Source organism: Lygodium microphyllum, chromosome 2 (genome assembly GCF_053477565.2).
Source record: "Lygodium microphyllum isolate KBCC chromosome 2, Lygodium_microphyllum_v1.1.10, whole genome shotgun sequence".
Taxonomy (NCBI): domain Eukaryota; kingdom Viridiplantae; phylum Streptophyta; class Polypodiopsida; order Schizaeales; family Lygodiaceae; genus Lygodium; species Lygodium microphyllum.
Window position 1 is genome coordinate 116,005,348 of NC_141136.1, and position 14,895 is coordinate 116,020,242.

Sequence of the window (14,895 nt, forward strand, 5' to 3'; positions counted from 1 at the left end):
CGAGATAGACTAATGCCTAGAGATTGCTTCTGAGTAGTGCGAAGATTCCAGGTTCTTTCAATACATATTGATTCAATTCATTAAGCTCTGTCTTTGTAGTGTTTACCACTTGTGTATTCTTTATCTTCTCGTCCATCTCCTATCTTTACTTCCTTCTACTTCTGATTCCCGGTGGATTTGACCTTTCAATAAAAACCCCTTCGACATTAGTGAATTCGACGTGAAGGGTCGTCAGAAGAAGGAAAGACAAGATGGAAGAATCTTCAAATACAATCTCCAGTGATGTTTTGCAATAGTTGGTGCAAAATATGAATATGCTTATGCAGGTACAACAACAACAACAGGTGATGCAAGCTTTAGCTCAAACAGAAAGTGTTGTGATGAATACTTTGCAAGCAGTTAAGCGTGAGGTGAAGTTATTCAATGGCAGGAATGTATCTGCATATGTATATACCTATGCTCAAAAGATGAATTCTTTGGGGTGGCTCAATCTGTATGGAGCCAGTATTTTGTACGTATTACTGTTCATGAATTGAAAGCACGGATTACTGAATTATACTTGCAGGATACTGACTAGGTAGCCTTCAAGAAGACACTCATGGAAGAATTTTACATTGAGGATACCAGTTTGATTACGCACTATCGTGCTGCTATGCGCACACCATGTAAAAAAATCTAGAGTGTGGCTTCCTTTTAGATTTAGAGAGCCAATGCCATTTTAGACATTAGTGTTAGTGTCCATGGTTCAAAAATATTAGATTTTAGTCAATTTTTTATATTCTAGATATTATCTCTTGTTAAAAAAATCCATAAGACTATAGACAAGTTCTAGATTAGGATGACATGTAAAAGAAAGCATGTAGCTTTCTGCTAATTTGAGAGGATTTTATGTAAAAAGAGAGATTAGTGAAATCACGCAACACGCGATCGCTGTTTTTAGGCAGTGAACAGCACTTCGAAAGTGGGAGATGAAGGAGTGATTTGGCACGATTTTGGCTAGGTGTCATGGTATTTAACCCCCCTTTCGGAGCCATTGGAAACATCAGATTGGCGATCTAAGCAGCATAGAGGAAGGTATTATTTTGTACACGTTTTTATCTATTGGAGTTATATTTTCTCATAATGCTGAAAGAAACTGACAGGCTTAATCTCTGTTAGTATTCTTCTATATTTTCTGATTCTTTTTTAGAGTATTCTTCTACATCTTCAATCTCTTCGAGCCTCTTCTCTTTCGACTACTCCTCTCCTTGAATCTACCTATACCCTGCTGTCTCTTATCTTCAAGAATTCGGCTTGAAACCTTCAACCCTTCTCTTTTCTCTACCATCTCCGAAGTCTAAGCTCTTGAACCCCCATACATTCTTCTCTTGCCAAACCCCTGTGGTGACCTTCAACCCTACGCGCTGCGACATTGGTGAACCCGCCATGAAGGTCAGTGTAAGAGAACTCCAAGATGGGGTATTCTTCAAGAGATACTCTAAAAATTGGTACGCATATTGCAGCAGGCTCAACAACAACAAATCCAAATGTTACAACAACAACAACAAAGGCAAGATGAAGAGAAGATTGATTCCACAGCTATCAAGGCCCTAGAGGAAGTTGGATGTGAATTAAAACAATTTAATGGCCAAAATGTCTCTGTTTTTATTCACTTATATGTTGAAAACATGCTCTTCTTTGGTGTACCACAACATTCTCCAAGTGTCTCTGTTTTTATTCACTTATATGTTGAAAACATGCTCTTCTTTGGTGTACCACAACATGCATGGAGCCGTTATTTTGCCAGACTAGCCAAGCATGGTCTTCAAGAAAGAATCCATTGTCTTTTTCAACAAGATGCGGATTGGTTGCATTCAAAAAAGCCCTACGCGAAGAATTCTTCTTAGAAGACTCTAGACTAATGAAGAAGAAAAGTTTCACTGAATGGGTTGAAAAACCCAACAAAGGTTTAGCTGCCACAGCTCTATACCATGAGTTTGAAAGTAAATTTGGACAACTTGATGCTAAAGACCAAGAAAGTATGGAAGGTCAGAAGATTGAATTATTCCTTAAGGCTGCAGATCCCATTCTGCAAGAGAAGCTTGCTGATCGCCTAGAAGATGCTACCTCCGAATCAGGAGTCAAGATTGCATGGACAGATGTTACTGATGCAGTTAACATGATTGCTTGAAGAGAGCGGATGCAACTAATATTGGGCTCTACTTCAACTTCAACAACTCCATTGATGGAGCTTGTTCCACCTTCAAAATCCCCTATTCCTTTGACTAATCAACCAGCTCTTTCTTCTTCTGTTCCTTCTGAAAATGATATAATGGATGAACTCATTAAAAGCATGCGTGACCTTCATCTGAATCTTACAGAAATTAGTTCAAAAGTAAAGAAGCTGGATGTCAAAGTCAAAGAGCGAGGATGAGCATCAACTCAAAGACCCATGAGAGAAGGCTTTAAGAGGCGCTGTATTTGGTGTGATAGCTAACAACATGACAAGAGGGAGTGTTCGGCCTTCCGTGAGGCTGAAGCACAGAAGCTCATCTTTTGGAAAGACGAAAAAATTCATGTGGTTGAAACTGATCTTCCACTAGAGTCAAATTTTGGCAATGGTGGAATGAAGAAAAGATTAGAAGATTTAGCTGTAAAGAATGCCTATGCAGCAATTGATGCAGCTACCTATGGGCTGCAAATTGAGCCAATTAAATCAAGTTTGAATGCATGTAAAGCTAATGTGCAATCTAAAGTATGGATACATGCACTAGATCAAATGGAACATGGTAAAGCAACCAAAGAAGATTTGGCTAGCGCCAATCAGTATATTCGAGGAATAACTAGTTGGAAAGAACCGGTAGATTCTTTTTCTGCCTTTGCACATTTGGTTGATGTCAATGATAAAGAAGTCTTGATTGAAGAAAAGAGAAGAAGAGAAGATGAACTAGGGCCTTCCTCTTCTGGCCCTCCAAAACGGGTAACTAGAAGAACACCTGAACAACCAAAGCTTGCTGAAAATATAACCCTAGATCAAGAGATGGAAGATGCGCCACAAATAAAGAAGACCAAAGAAAAGAAGAAATGTAAGTAACCAAGCTACAAATTGCAGTCTGACATAGAATCTGCAACCGATCTCAAATGAGTCCTAGAAGAACGAATTCTAGGAAGCAAAATTGAATTCACCTTAGGCAAAATTCTTGGAATTGCCAAATGTTAATTCCATGATGTAATTATTAATGTAATCAAAAGGAAAAGACAATATGTTGGTGATGAAGAAACAATGCATGTTTTTTTGCAAGTTCTTTGAGTTTTGGTGCAGGATGAAGAGAAGCTAACTTCACAAGGAATTCAACTTGAAGCAGTTAAAGAATTAATTGCAGCGATTGAAGCTGAAGATAAAGAAAACATGAATGCAAAAATTAAAGAAGTGAAAGCTGAACATGTAATGGTCGGCTAGTCCAAACCAATTGGGCAGCCCACCTCTTAAAAAGAAGGCCGTCTATAGCATATGCATGAGGAAGAAGAGGCTCGGTTCATTCCAAGTAGTCACTACTCCCGTACGCATTGGGCAAGAGCAACAACGGAGACAATCATCAAAATTGGAGAAAGAGAAACGCCATGTATTGCACTCTTAGACCATGGCTCGGAGATAAACGTCATGGCAAGGAGTCTCTATGAAAGTGGCAGATGGCCCGTAGATGTTGGTCCAGGTTGGCAAATGAGAGCTGCAAACAACTCTTCTGGAGAGTTATATGCTACATGTACATGTTCTAATGTGCAGGTAACTATTGGAGACATAAAAGACAATTTTCACTTTTTTGTTCAAGACTCTTGTAGTTACCCTATCATTCTTGGGCAACATTACATTTTTGAAGCCCACTTGGAAACAAAAGCTCTTGATGATGGTTCTTCCTATGCTCGAATCCGAAGCAAGGATAATGAACGAGCTGTCCAATTTCTTACTGTGTGTGTTAACCATCATCGAATTAGAGATTGACTACGTGATTATCCTATGCCTCCTAATGCCCGAGAATTCAAGGGTTTTCGGGCTGCACTACTATAAAGGGAGGCTATGATAGTGCATCATGTAAAAAGATTGAACCTCCTCATGCAATAGAAACTGTGTCTCTAGCAAATTTATATGTATGTACAGCCAATAGTATGGGCTGTTATAAGTCTCTTCTGGCCATGACTAAGGCTGAAAGAAAATATTTATGTCATGTAAAAAGGGAGCTAAAAACTTATGATATGATGGTTGAAAATGAAGATATTTCAAGTATTTTTTTTGGACTAATTACTATTGACACATTGGCTGAAATATATGCAGCTACTCCTGTAGAAAATCAGGTTGAAAATCAATCCATAGAAGTATGTACATTGGATTTTTATCAAACAATTCAAGAATTTGTTGAACAGGAAGACAATGGTTTAGTCAACAAGGCTGAAGCACAAGTGGAGAAAAAATACAAGACAGTGGATAAGAAAGTCAAACCTATGGCAGTCCCACTGCCTCCTGAAAGTGAAGGGCTCACTGATAGGGCAGCAAATCAGCCAAGTCTTCGTGATCCTTCCAACATTGGTCACAAGCTCACATTTGAAAGTATAAAAGAGCTCAAAATAGGTGAAACTTCTTTCCTTTCGCCGGTTGAAAAACACTCTTTTATGCAAATGCTAATGAAACATGGAAAAGCTTTTGCTTTTCAACCAAGTGAAATAGGCTGTGTGGATCCAAATATTGTGGCTCCTATGGTCATTTTTTCGATCCCACATGTGCCTTGGAACCTCAAGCCCATTCCCGTTTCAAGGGCGCATCTGCCCAAATTATTGGAACTTCTAAATGAGAAGATCAGAATGAAGATTTTAGAACCTTCTTCAGCACCTTACTCAAACCGATGGTTTACCGTGCCTAAGAAAAATGGATCTTTACGATTCATTCAAGATCTACAGCCTGTCAATTGTGTCACAATCCAAAATGTTGGTTTGGGTCCAATTGTTGATGAGTTTGCTGAAGCTTTTGCATGTAGAGCAATTTATTCTAGGGGAGACCTATATTCAGGATATGACCAATTTCACCTTTCATTAGAAAGCCGAGACATTACCACAATGAAAACACCTCTTGGATTGGTGATCCGCATGTGCACTCTACCATAAGGTGCAACAAACTTCGTAGCCCATATGATGAATGCCATGCACAAAGTCTTAAGGGACTTTATTCCACAACTTACTCTTCCATTTCTTGATGATGTACCTATCAAGGGATGTAAAGTCAATGAAAAGAATGAGGAGCTTGACAAAGATGGTTGCAAGACATTTGTAGTTAACCATATTCAAGATTGTGACAGGATTTTGACAAGGCTAGAAGAGGTACATCTTACCCTTTTTGGAGCTAAGTCAATTTTTGGAGTAGAAGAAGTCCTAGTCGTCGGTCATCTATGTGGCCCCTATGGACGCAAATCCTCTCCAATCAAGATAGATGCCATCAACAAAATGCAAGAAAAATACACAAATATTTTAGAGGTGAGAAGATTTCTTGGTGCATGTGTATTCTATCTCATATGGATACCACATTTTTCTCATGTAGCCAAAAATCTTTATCAATTATTAAGAAAAGGCCAAAGATTCTCTTGGAATAAAGAGCATACTCTCACTATGCGTAAATTAAAGAAGCTATTAATTTCAGCCCCCACTCTCAAAAGGGCTGACTATTCAAATGGTCAACCCATCATCCTTACTGTGGATGCAAGACCCATTGGGATAGGATGGGCTGTTGGCCAAGAGGATCTTGAAGATAACAGGTATGTAATTCATTTTGGAGCAAAAGATCTCAATGAACGTCAAAGAAAGTATGCACAAGTAAAAAGGGAATTGTGAGGAGTTGTAACAACATTAAAGTGTGATCGCGAATACTTTATAGGTACTTCCGTAGTGGTAGAAACTGATTGTCTTCCACTCTTGGGCATGATTTCCAACTGCTCTACACCCGATATTGCTATGCTAAGATGGATTGCATATATTAAGTCACTCAACCCCAAATTAAAGCATATTGCAGGAAAGGTGAATCCAGTTGTTGCTGACATGCTATCACGTGCAAGATATGACAATGAAGAAGAGCTGATGGAAGAAGACGAAGCTGAAGAATATATACTTACTGAATTTCATTCCATGGCTGCTGAAAATACCTTTTCAATTACTGCATTTACTGGTCCAAAGCTGAAAACAACAGGATGATCAACTAAAAGCCAGCATGCTCATTGCATTGCTCAAGTTTTAGTTCATTTCCTTGAAGAAGATTGGCTAAAGATCGGCCAATATTTGAGCACAGTGAAAAAGAAGGAGACTTGGGATGATGAGGAGTTCAAACATATTAAGAGGAAAGCTTATGGCTTTTTTCTTAAAGAATGACATCTATGGAAGCACACAAAGAAGAAGAAAGGAGCGCTTGTCCGAGTTTTAGGTAAGAAAAGATTGCAACAACAGGTAATGAAGGAATTTCATGAAAGCCTGTGGGCTGGCCATAGAGGCATATGGGGAACCTTTAGTAAAGTCAAAGAAAAATATTGGTAGCAAAACATGTATTGGGACAGCACATTTTGTTGAAACCTATTATGTGTATCAAATGTATTCTATGGTCAAGCATCGAGATGGGTTACAATCAACTTATCCTTTGTCTATACATTATAGATGGGTTATTGATCTTGTAACCATGCCTACAGGAATATGGAATATGCGGTATTTAGTGCTTGCAAGAGAGGATCTAACCAATCAAGTTGAAGGCAAAGCCTTAACAACCAAATCCACTCAAGTTGTTTGTCGTTTTTTGCTTGAAGTAGTGTTTTGTAGATATGGTTGTGTGGGTAAAGTAACTGCAGATAGAGGAGAGTTGGATGCTAATGAGGCACACAACTTCTTTTCTCAATTGGGTATTAAGTTGGCTTTAACTTCATTCTACAACCCTGAAGGCAATGGAAAGAGTGAGAGAAGTCATCAACCTATTCTCAAAGCTCTAGCAAAGTCTTGTAGAGGAAAGATTAAAGAATGGCCTAAAATGCTATCTTTTGCATTATGGGCTGACCAGACTACTCACATTTCAGTGACTGGCTATATGCCAGCTGAACTTATGCATGGACAACAACCAATTATGCCAATTGAAGAATCTATTCTCACATGGAGTCTTCTACCTTGGGAGAAAGGCATCCGTAGAGAAGAGTTGCTGACTTTGTGTATATGGCAGCTAGAAAGAAGGCTTGAAGATGTTCAAGCAGCTATTGAGAAGCTAAAGACAGCAAGACTAAAGAACAAAAGAAGATTTGATAAGCGACATCGACTTCGGCCAAGAGCAATCCAAGAAAATGATTGGGTTCTTGTCTATGACAGCAGCCTAGACAATCAATACAGTGCTTCTAGGAAGATGGTAAAGCGTTGGTTTGGCCCATATGTGGTAAAGGTCATTCATGACGATGCCACATATTCATTGGCTAAATTGGATGGAACAAGCATGAAGATACCCATAGCTAGAAAAAGAATCAAGCTCTTCAAACAAAGAGAAAGTTCAACATATGAGCTAGAAGACTTGAATATAATTTAAGAGCATGAAGACATAGAGGAAGAAGAAGAGGCAGAAGATGAAGCCATTGACATGGCAAAAGATACTTCTTTTGACACTGCAAATCCGTAAGACTTTGGCACATGAGAGAGGATGTGCAAGCTAGGAGGGGGTGGATGTCCTGCCGCTACGCGCACACCATGTAAAAAAAATCTAGAGTGCAGCTTTCTTTTAGATTTAGAGAGCCAATGCCAATTTAGACATTAGTGTTAGTGTCCATGGTTCAAAAATATTAGATTTTAGTCAATTTTTTATATTCTAGATATTATCTCTTGTAAAAAAAATCCATAAAACTATAGACAACTTCTAGATTAGGATGACATGTAAAAGAAAGCATGTAGCTTTTAGCTAATTTGAGAGGATTTTATGTAAAAAGAGAGATTAGCAAAATCGCGCGACACGCAATCGTTGTTTTCAAGCAGTGAACAGCACTCCAAAAGTGGGAGATAAAGAAGGAGTGATCTGGCACAATTCTGGCCATGTGTCCTGGTATTTAACCCCCCTTTCGGAGCCATTGGAAGCATCAGATTGGTGATCTGAGTAGCATAGAGGAATGTATTATTTTGTACACGTTTTTGTCTGTTAGAGTTATATTTTCTCATAATGCTGAAAGAAACTAATAGGCTTAATCTATGTTAGTATTCTTCTATATTTTCTAAATTTTTTTTAGAGCATTCTTCTACATCTTCAATCTCTTTGAACCCCTTCTCTTCCGTCTACTCCTCTTCTTGAATCTACCTACACCCTGCTGTCTCTTATCTTCAAGAACTCAGATTGAAACCTTCAACCCTTCTCTTATCTCTACCATCTCCGAAGTCTAAGCTCTTGAACCCCCATACATTCTTCTCTTGCCAAACCTCTGTGGTGACCTTCAACCCTACGTGATGCGACAGTGCAAGACTTTTCAAGAGTGGGTTTTACAACCCAATATGGGTCTTGTGGCTATAGAATTGTTAAGAGAATTTGAAAGTCGATTAGAGTAGTTGGATCTTGCAGAACAACAAGCTCTTGTAAGTCAAAAAATTGAATTGTTTCTATAGGCAGCTGATCCTGAGCTTTAAGAGAAGCTTGATGATTTGCTGGAGGATTAGACTATAGAGACAAGTTTGAAAACAGAGTGGAGACATGTCAAGGAAGTTGCTACTGCACTTGTGAAGCAGCATAGAAGAAGAGAAAGATTTCATGTCTCTAGCTTGCCCATTGTTACAGGCAAGATAGTTGATGTATCCAGTAAGCCACCTACTTCTGTGGCTGACCCTATGGCTATACCTACTATTGTTTCCTTTGTTAGGGAAGATGTCTTAGATGAATTGGTCAAAGGCATGAATGATCTTCAATTGAAGGTTGAAAAATTGGATGAAAAAGAACAAGAGGAAAGGGGACGGGCAACAGCCCCTAAGCCTGGAAAAAGATGTATGTGGTGTGACAGTTTGCAACACGAGAGAAAGGATTGTGTTGCCTATCAGGAGGCCTTGGCACGACAGCTCATCTTTTGGAAAGATGGCAAGATCCATGTACAAGAAATAGGATTGCCTCTTGCTTTGAATTTTGGAAAGGGTGGTATGCAGAAGTTGTTGCAAGATTTGGCTGTCCGAAATGCTTATGCAGTGGTACATGCTCATACTTTTGGTCTACAATTGGATAGAATGCATGGCCAAGTGATGGTTGGTCCAAAGGCTGAAATATGGACACATGATTTACATGAAACTCAAAAGAGAAAGGTCATTGATAGTGAAATGTCTCATACAGGGCAAGACATTTGTGGCATAACTGGTTGGGAATCACCGGTAGATGCATATTCATTGTATGCATATTTAGCAAAGGTACAAAACACAGATGTACTTGTGGAAGAAAAACAAAAAAGAGATGAAGATATTGTAGGGACATCTAAAAGAATGACAAGAAGAAGTGTGGATCAGCCTAAAGCTGCAAATCAGCCACCTCCCGAGCATGTTATGGAAGAGGTCAGTCAGGAGCAAAAATAGGATAACAAACAAGAGGGCAAAAAGAAGGGCAAGCAGCCAAGATATAAGTTGCAATCTAACATTGAGACGGCCATAGATCTTAAGAAGTTTCTTGAAGAATGGATCTTAAACAATCGGGTGGAATTTACCTTGGGAGAAGTGCTTGGCATTGCCAAGCGAGAATTTGGTGATGAGATCATTGACATAATTAAAAGGAAGCGTCACTTTCTTGGTGATACCACTTGGATTACTGCAATTTGAAGAGGAAACTGGTTTGTTGGGTATTCGGGCTGAATATGAGCATGAAGTAAGTACAGGATTGTCTATGCAAGATGCTACTAATTAGTGGACAGCATGTGAAAAAGAGAAGAAAGTGACTGAAAATGCATTGTCTTATAGCAATATGCATGGTGGAGTAAGGCAAATGCAACAATATGGAGAAGAGACTCTAGGATTTATTCCTCGAAGTCACTACATAAGAAATCATTGGGCTAGAGCTACCACTGAAACTGTAGTGAAAATAGGGGAGCGTGAAACTCCTTGTGTTACTTTACTTCACCATGGGTCTGAGATAAATGTCATTGAGCGTGGATTGTATGAAAATGGTGCATGGCTCATAGAAACTGATCATGGTTTGCGAATGAGGGTTGCAAATAATTCTTCAAGGGAGCTCTATGCTACATGTCCTAATGTAAAAGTGACAATTGGTGATGTACATGAAGAGCAACACTTATTTGTGCAAGATAATTCCTCATATGCAGTGATTTTGGGATAGGCCTATATTACAAGTGTACGTATGGAAACAAAGGTGCTTGATGATGGTTCTGCTTATGCAAGAGTCAGAAGCAAGAATGGGAGAAAAGCAGTCCAATTTCTTACTTTTTGTGTTAATCGTCCTAGAAATCGAGATACGCTTCGAGAGTCTCCTTTGGTTCCAAATGCAAGGGAATTCAAAGACTTGGATTTTCATTAAGCATTGTTGTAATGTGGGGCTACATTTGTGCTGTTCAGAGGGTGTACTCGCCTCTTGATGAAATGAAGCATGTATTTACTATTGGTAATTCTCAGTTTACAACAAACAGTTCATGTTGGTTTAAGCCTATGAAAGTTATATGCATGGCTGAATGCATATCTATGAAACGGGCTACTAAGGAACTAAGAGCATTGGGGTTGTTAGTTGAAAATGATGGCATTTCAGGCATCTTTTATGGGCTAAATATTACTGACACTATGGCTGAAATTTCAGCAACTATACATGTAGAAAATGAGGTTGAAAACAGAGTGTTATCAGTATGTTCTTTGGATATGTATGATGTTATAGCATTGTTTGCTCAGCAGGAAGGATTCAAATGGGCTAAAGCACTTGTGGAGACAAAGTATAAGACAGTTGACAAAAAGGTGAAACCAATTGCTTTGCCACTTCCACCAGAGAGTGAGGGTATGTATGAAAAAGTGTCAAGGCAGCCAAGCTTATGGGATCCTAATGATATAGGTCATCAATTTACATCTGAAACATTACATGAATTGAACATTGGTACAGAAGGGTTTCTTTTGCTTGTTGAGAGAGCCTGTTTTACGCGAATATTGGCTAGACATGGAAAGGCATTTGCATTTCAACCAAGTGAAATAGGTTGTGTGGATCCAAATGTTGTCTCTCCTATGGTCATATTTACGGCGCCACATGTACCATGGAACTTGAGGCCTACTCCAGAGCCTAAAGCTTACTTGCCAAAGCTGATGGATTTGCTAAACGAAAAGATTCACATGAAGATCTTGGAGCCTTCTTCAGCCCCATACTCAAATCGTTGGTTTACTATGCCAAAAAAGAATGGGGCTTTGAGATTTATTCAAGACATGCAACTGGTCAATAAAGTAACCATAAGAAATGTGGGTGCAGGTCCTGTGGTTGATGAATTTGTAGAGGCTTTTGCAGGTAGAGTGATCTATTCTTTGGGTGATCTTTACTCGGGTTATAATCAGTTTCAGCTTGCAATTGAAAGTAGGGATATCACAACCATGAAGACTCCTTTGGGGCTAGTATGTATGTGTACTCTCCCACAAGGTGTAACTGTGGATTGTGAAAGGATTTTGACATGTCTAGAAGAGTTGCATTTAACTCTTTCTAGAAAAAATTCTGTCTTTGGAGTTGAAGAGGTTTTGATTGTTGGGCATATGTGTGGGCCTTATGGGTGAAGACCATCACCAGTAAAAATAGATGGGATTGATAGAATGCAAGATGTATGTACGAATGTATCAGAGGTGCGTAGATTCTTGGGTGCATGTGTGTTCTATTTGATATGGATTCCTCACTTTGCACATGTAGCCGATGCTGTTTATCAGCTTCTAAGGAAAGGTCAAAAATTTCATTGGGAAAGGAAGCATCAGAAAGCAATGAAGAAATTGAAGCAACTCTTAAAATATGCTCCTACATTGAGAAATGCTAACTATTCACATGGAAATCCTATCATTATTACTGTTGATACAAGCCCAATCGAGATTGGATGGGCAATTGGGCAAGATGATGAGGAAGGGCAAAGATATGCAATTCTCTTTAGTGCTAAAGTATTGATTGAACGACAGAGAAGGTATCCACATGTTAAAAGAGAATTATGGAGAATTGTGATAGCCCTTAAATGTGACAAGGAGTATTTTATGGGTGCTCATGTAGTCATTGAGACCGATTGTTTTCCGGTATTGGATATGATTACTAGTTGTGCTACTCAGGACATTGCTATGCTCCGATGGATTGGATACATCAAATCTTTGAACCCTAAATTTCAGCATATTGCAGGAAGAGGTAACCCAGTGGCAGACATGTTATCTCGAGCATGTTATGAGAATGAAGATGGGATGATGGATGAGGAGGAAGAAGATGACTTTCTTATGGCTGAAAATGATGCTGCAAGAGTGAATTTAGCAATGCAAGGTGTTGCTACAGCATTAACAGAAGCTTGGACAACAAAGAGGAGACACTTTAGATGTTTTGCATCTTGTGTAGAAGTGTTTCTGGAAGACAAATATGCAGGAGAGTGGCAGAGAATTGGTCAATACCTCAATACATTAACAAAGAGAGATGAATGGTCAGATGAGGAGTTTAAGAAAATCAAGAGGAAAGCGTATGTGTTTTTCTTAAAAGATGGATACTTATGGAAACATGCTAAAAAGAAATAGGGTATGCCATTATGAGTTTTGGGTGACAGAACTTCACAAGTAAAAGTAATGCAAGAATTTCATGAAAGCTTGTGGGTTGGTCATAGAGGTGTTTGGGCTACTTTTACAAAGATCAAAGAAAGATATTGGTGGCAGGGTATGTATAAGGATGTTGCTCACTTTGTGGAAACATGTACAACATGTCAAATGTATTCATCTGTGAGACATCGGGATGGATTGCAACCCACATATCCATAGTCTCTTCATTTTAAGTGGGTGGTGGATTTGGTCACAATGCCTACAGATCTTTGGCAAATGAGGTGTCTTATCCTTGCTCATGAAGACTTGACTAATCAAGTGGAAGGGAAAGCTTTACATACTAAGACAACAAATGTTATGTGTACTTTTCTTTTAGAAGAGATCTTTTTTCAATATGGCTGTGTGAAAGCTTTACGTACTAAGACAATAAGATAGGGGTGAGTTGGATGCAGATGAAGCTCATGATTTCTTTGCACGGTTGGGGATAAAGCTTACTTTAACTTTAGCCTATAACCTTGAAGGAAAAGTGAAATAGATTATCCACCTATTGTGAAGGCATTGGCAAAAGCATGTGGAGAAAAGGTAAAAGAGTGGCCACGATTACTCCCTTATGCTTTGTGGGCTAACAAAACAACTCATAGTGCCATTACAGGATATATGCCTGCGGAATTGATATGTGGTCAAAAACCTATCATGCTGATAGAAGAGATGACAATCACATGGAGTGTGCTACCTTGGGAGGAGGAGTTGAATCGAGAGGAGTTATTGGCCTTGCGCATTAGATGGTTGGAAAGAAAGTCAGAAGACATAGAGGCAGCAATTGCAAAGTTAAGGGCAGCAAGTATACAGAATAAGTAACGGGTTGACAAAAGACATAGACTGAGACGAAGAACCATACAAGATGGGGATTGGGTATTGGTTTATGATAGCAATTTAGACAACCAGCATAGTGCCATGCGTAATGTTTCCAAAAGATGGTTTGGACCCTATGTGGTAAGACATGTGTTTGACAATGCTACTTGTGCATTAAATGAGCTGGATGGGACAGCCATCAAACTTCCGGTAGTAGGGAAAAGAATCAAATTATTCAAAAGGTAGGAATCTACTGCCTATGAGTTGCCAGAATTGGAAGAAAATAATGTTTATGATATAGGGGCTAGCCAGGAAGATATGGAAGATGAAGAAGCAAAGGATATGGTTGCAGAGGATGAGGACTCAGAATCCGGTGACAAGTAGGATTTTGGCACATACTGGAGGATGTGTAGGTTCAGAGGGGGTGGATGTCGTGATGTTATGAGGACATAGTGTGAAAAAGTATGGAATGCATCATCATCCGACTTCTTTATTGATCTAGAGAGTCAATGTGATTTGAGCCATTAGTACTAGTGTGAGTTGCATGGATTATCCAAAAATACTAGATTTTTCGATAATTTTAGCCTATTTTTTATATTATTTATTGTAAAAATCTAAAAAGATTAGGATGGCATGCAAAAAGCTAGTTGCTTTTTCAGCCAATTATGGGATTTTCACAAGAGGGATAGATTGATGAAATTGGGTGCATCGCGATCGCTGTAAACAAACTGAAAACTGCAGATTGAACTGAAAGAAGAAGAAGGAGTGATCTGGGAGATCCGTGATCAGGTGTCCTGAAGTTTTACCCCCCTTGTCTTGAAGTTTTACCCCCCTTTCGAAGCCAATGGAGCCATCAGATTTGGGTTCCGAGCAGCAGAGAAGGAGCTGTAATTTTGATGCATGTTTTGTTTTACAAAGAAGCTCCATGAGATTTAATGCCTGGAGATTGCTTCTGAGTAGTGCGAAGATTCTAGGTTCTTTCAATACATATTGATTCAATTCATTGAGCTTTGTCTTTGTAGTGTTTAGCACTTGTGTATTCTCTATCTTCTCTTCCATCTCCTGTCTCTACTTCCTTCTACTTCTGATCCCCGGTGGATTCGACCTTTCGACAAAAACCCCTTCGACAGCGGCGGCCAATGGCGAAAATGATGCAATAGGAATTGGCAAGACCCCCATTATAGCAAACCTGATAGAGGTAACATCTCTTTGGTTTGGAAAAATTTAATGTTCTATAAGCTTATTGCTTTATTTGACTTTAAATTATTATAAATGCATTCTAATGAAAGTGCATATAAACTCTCG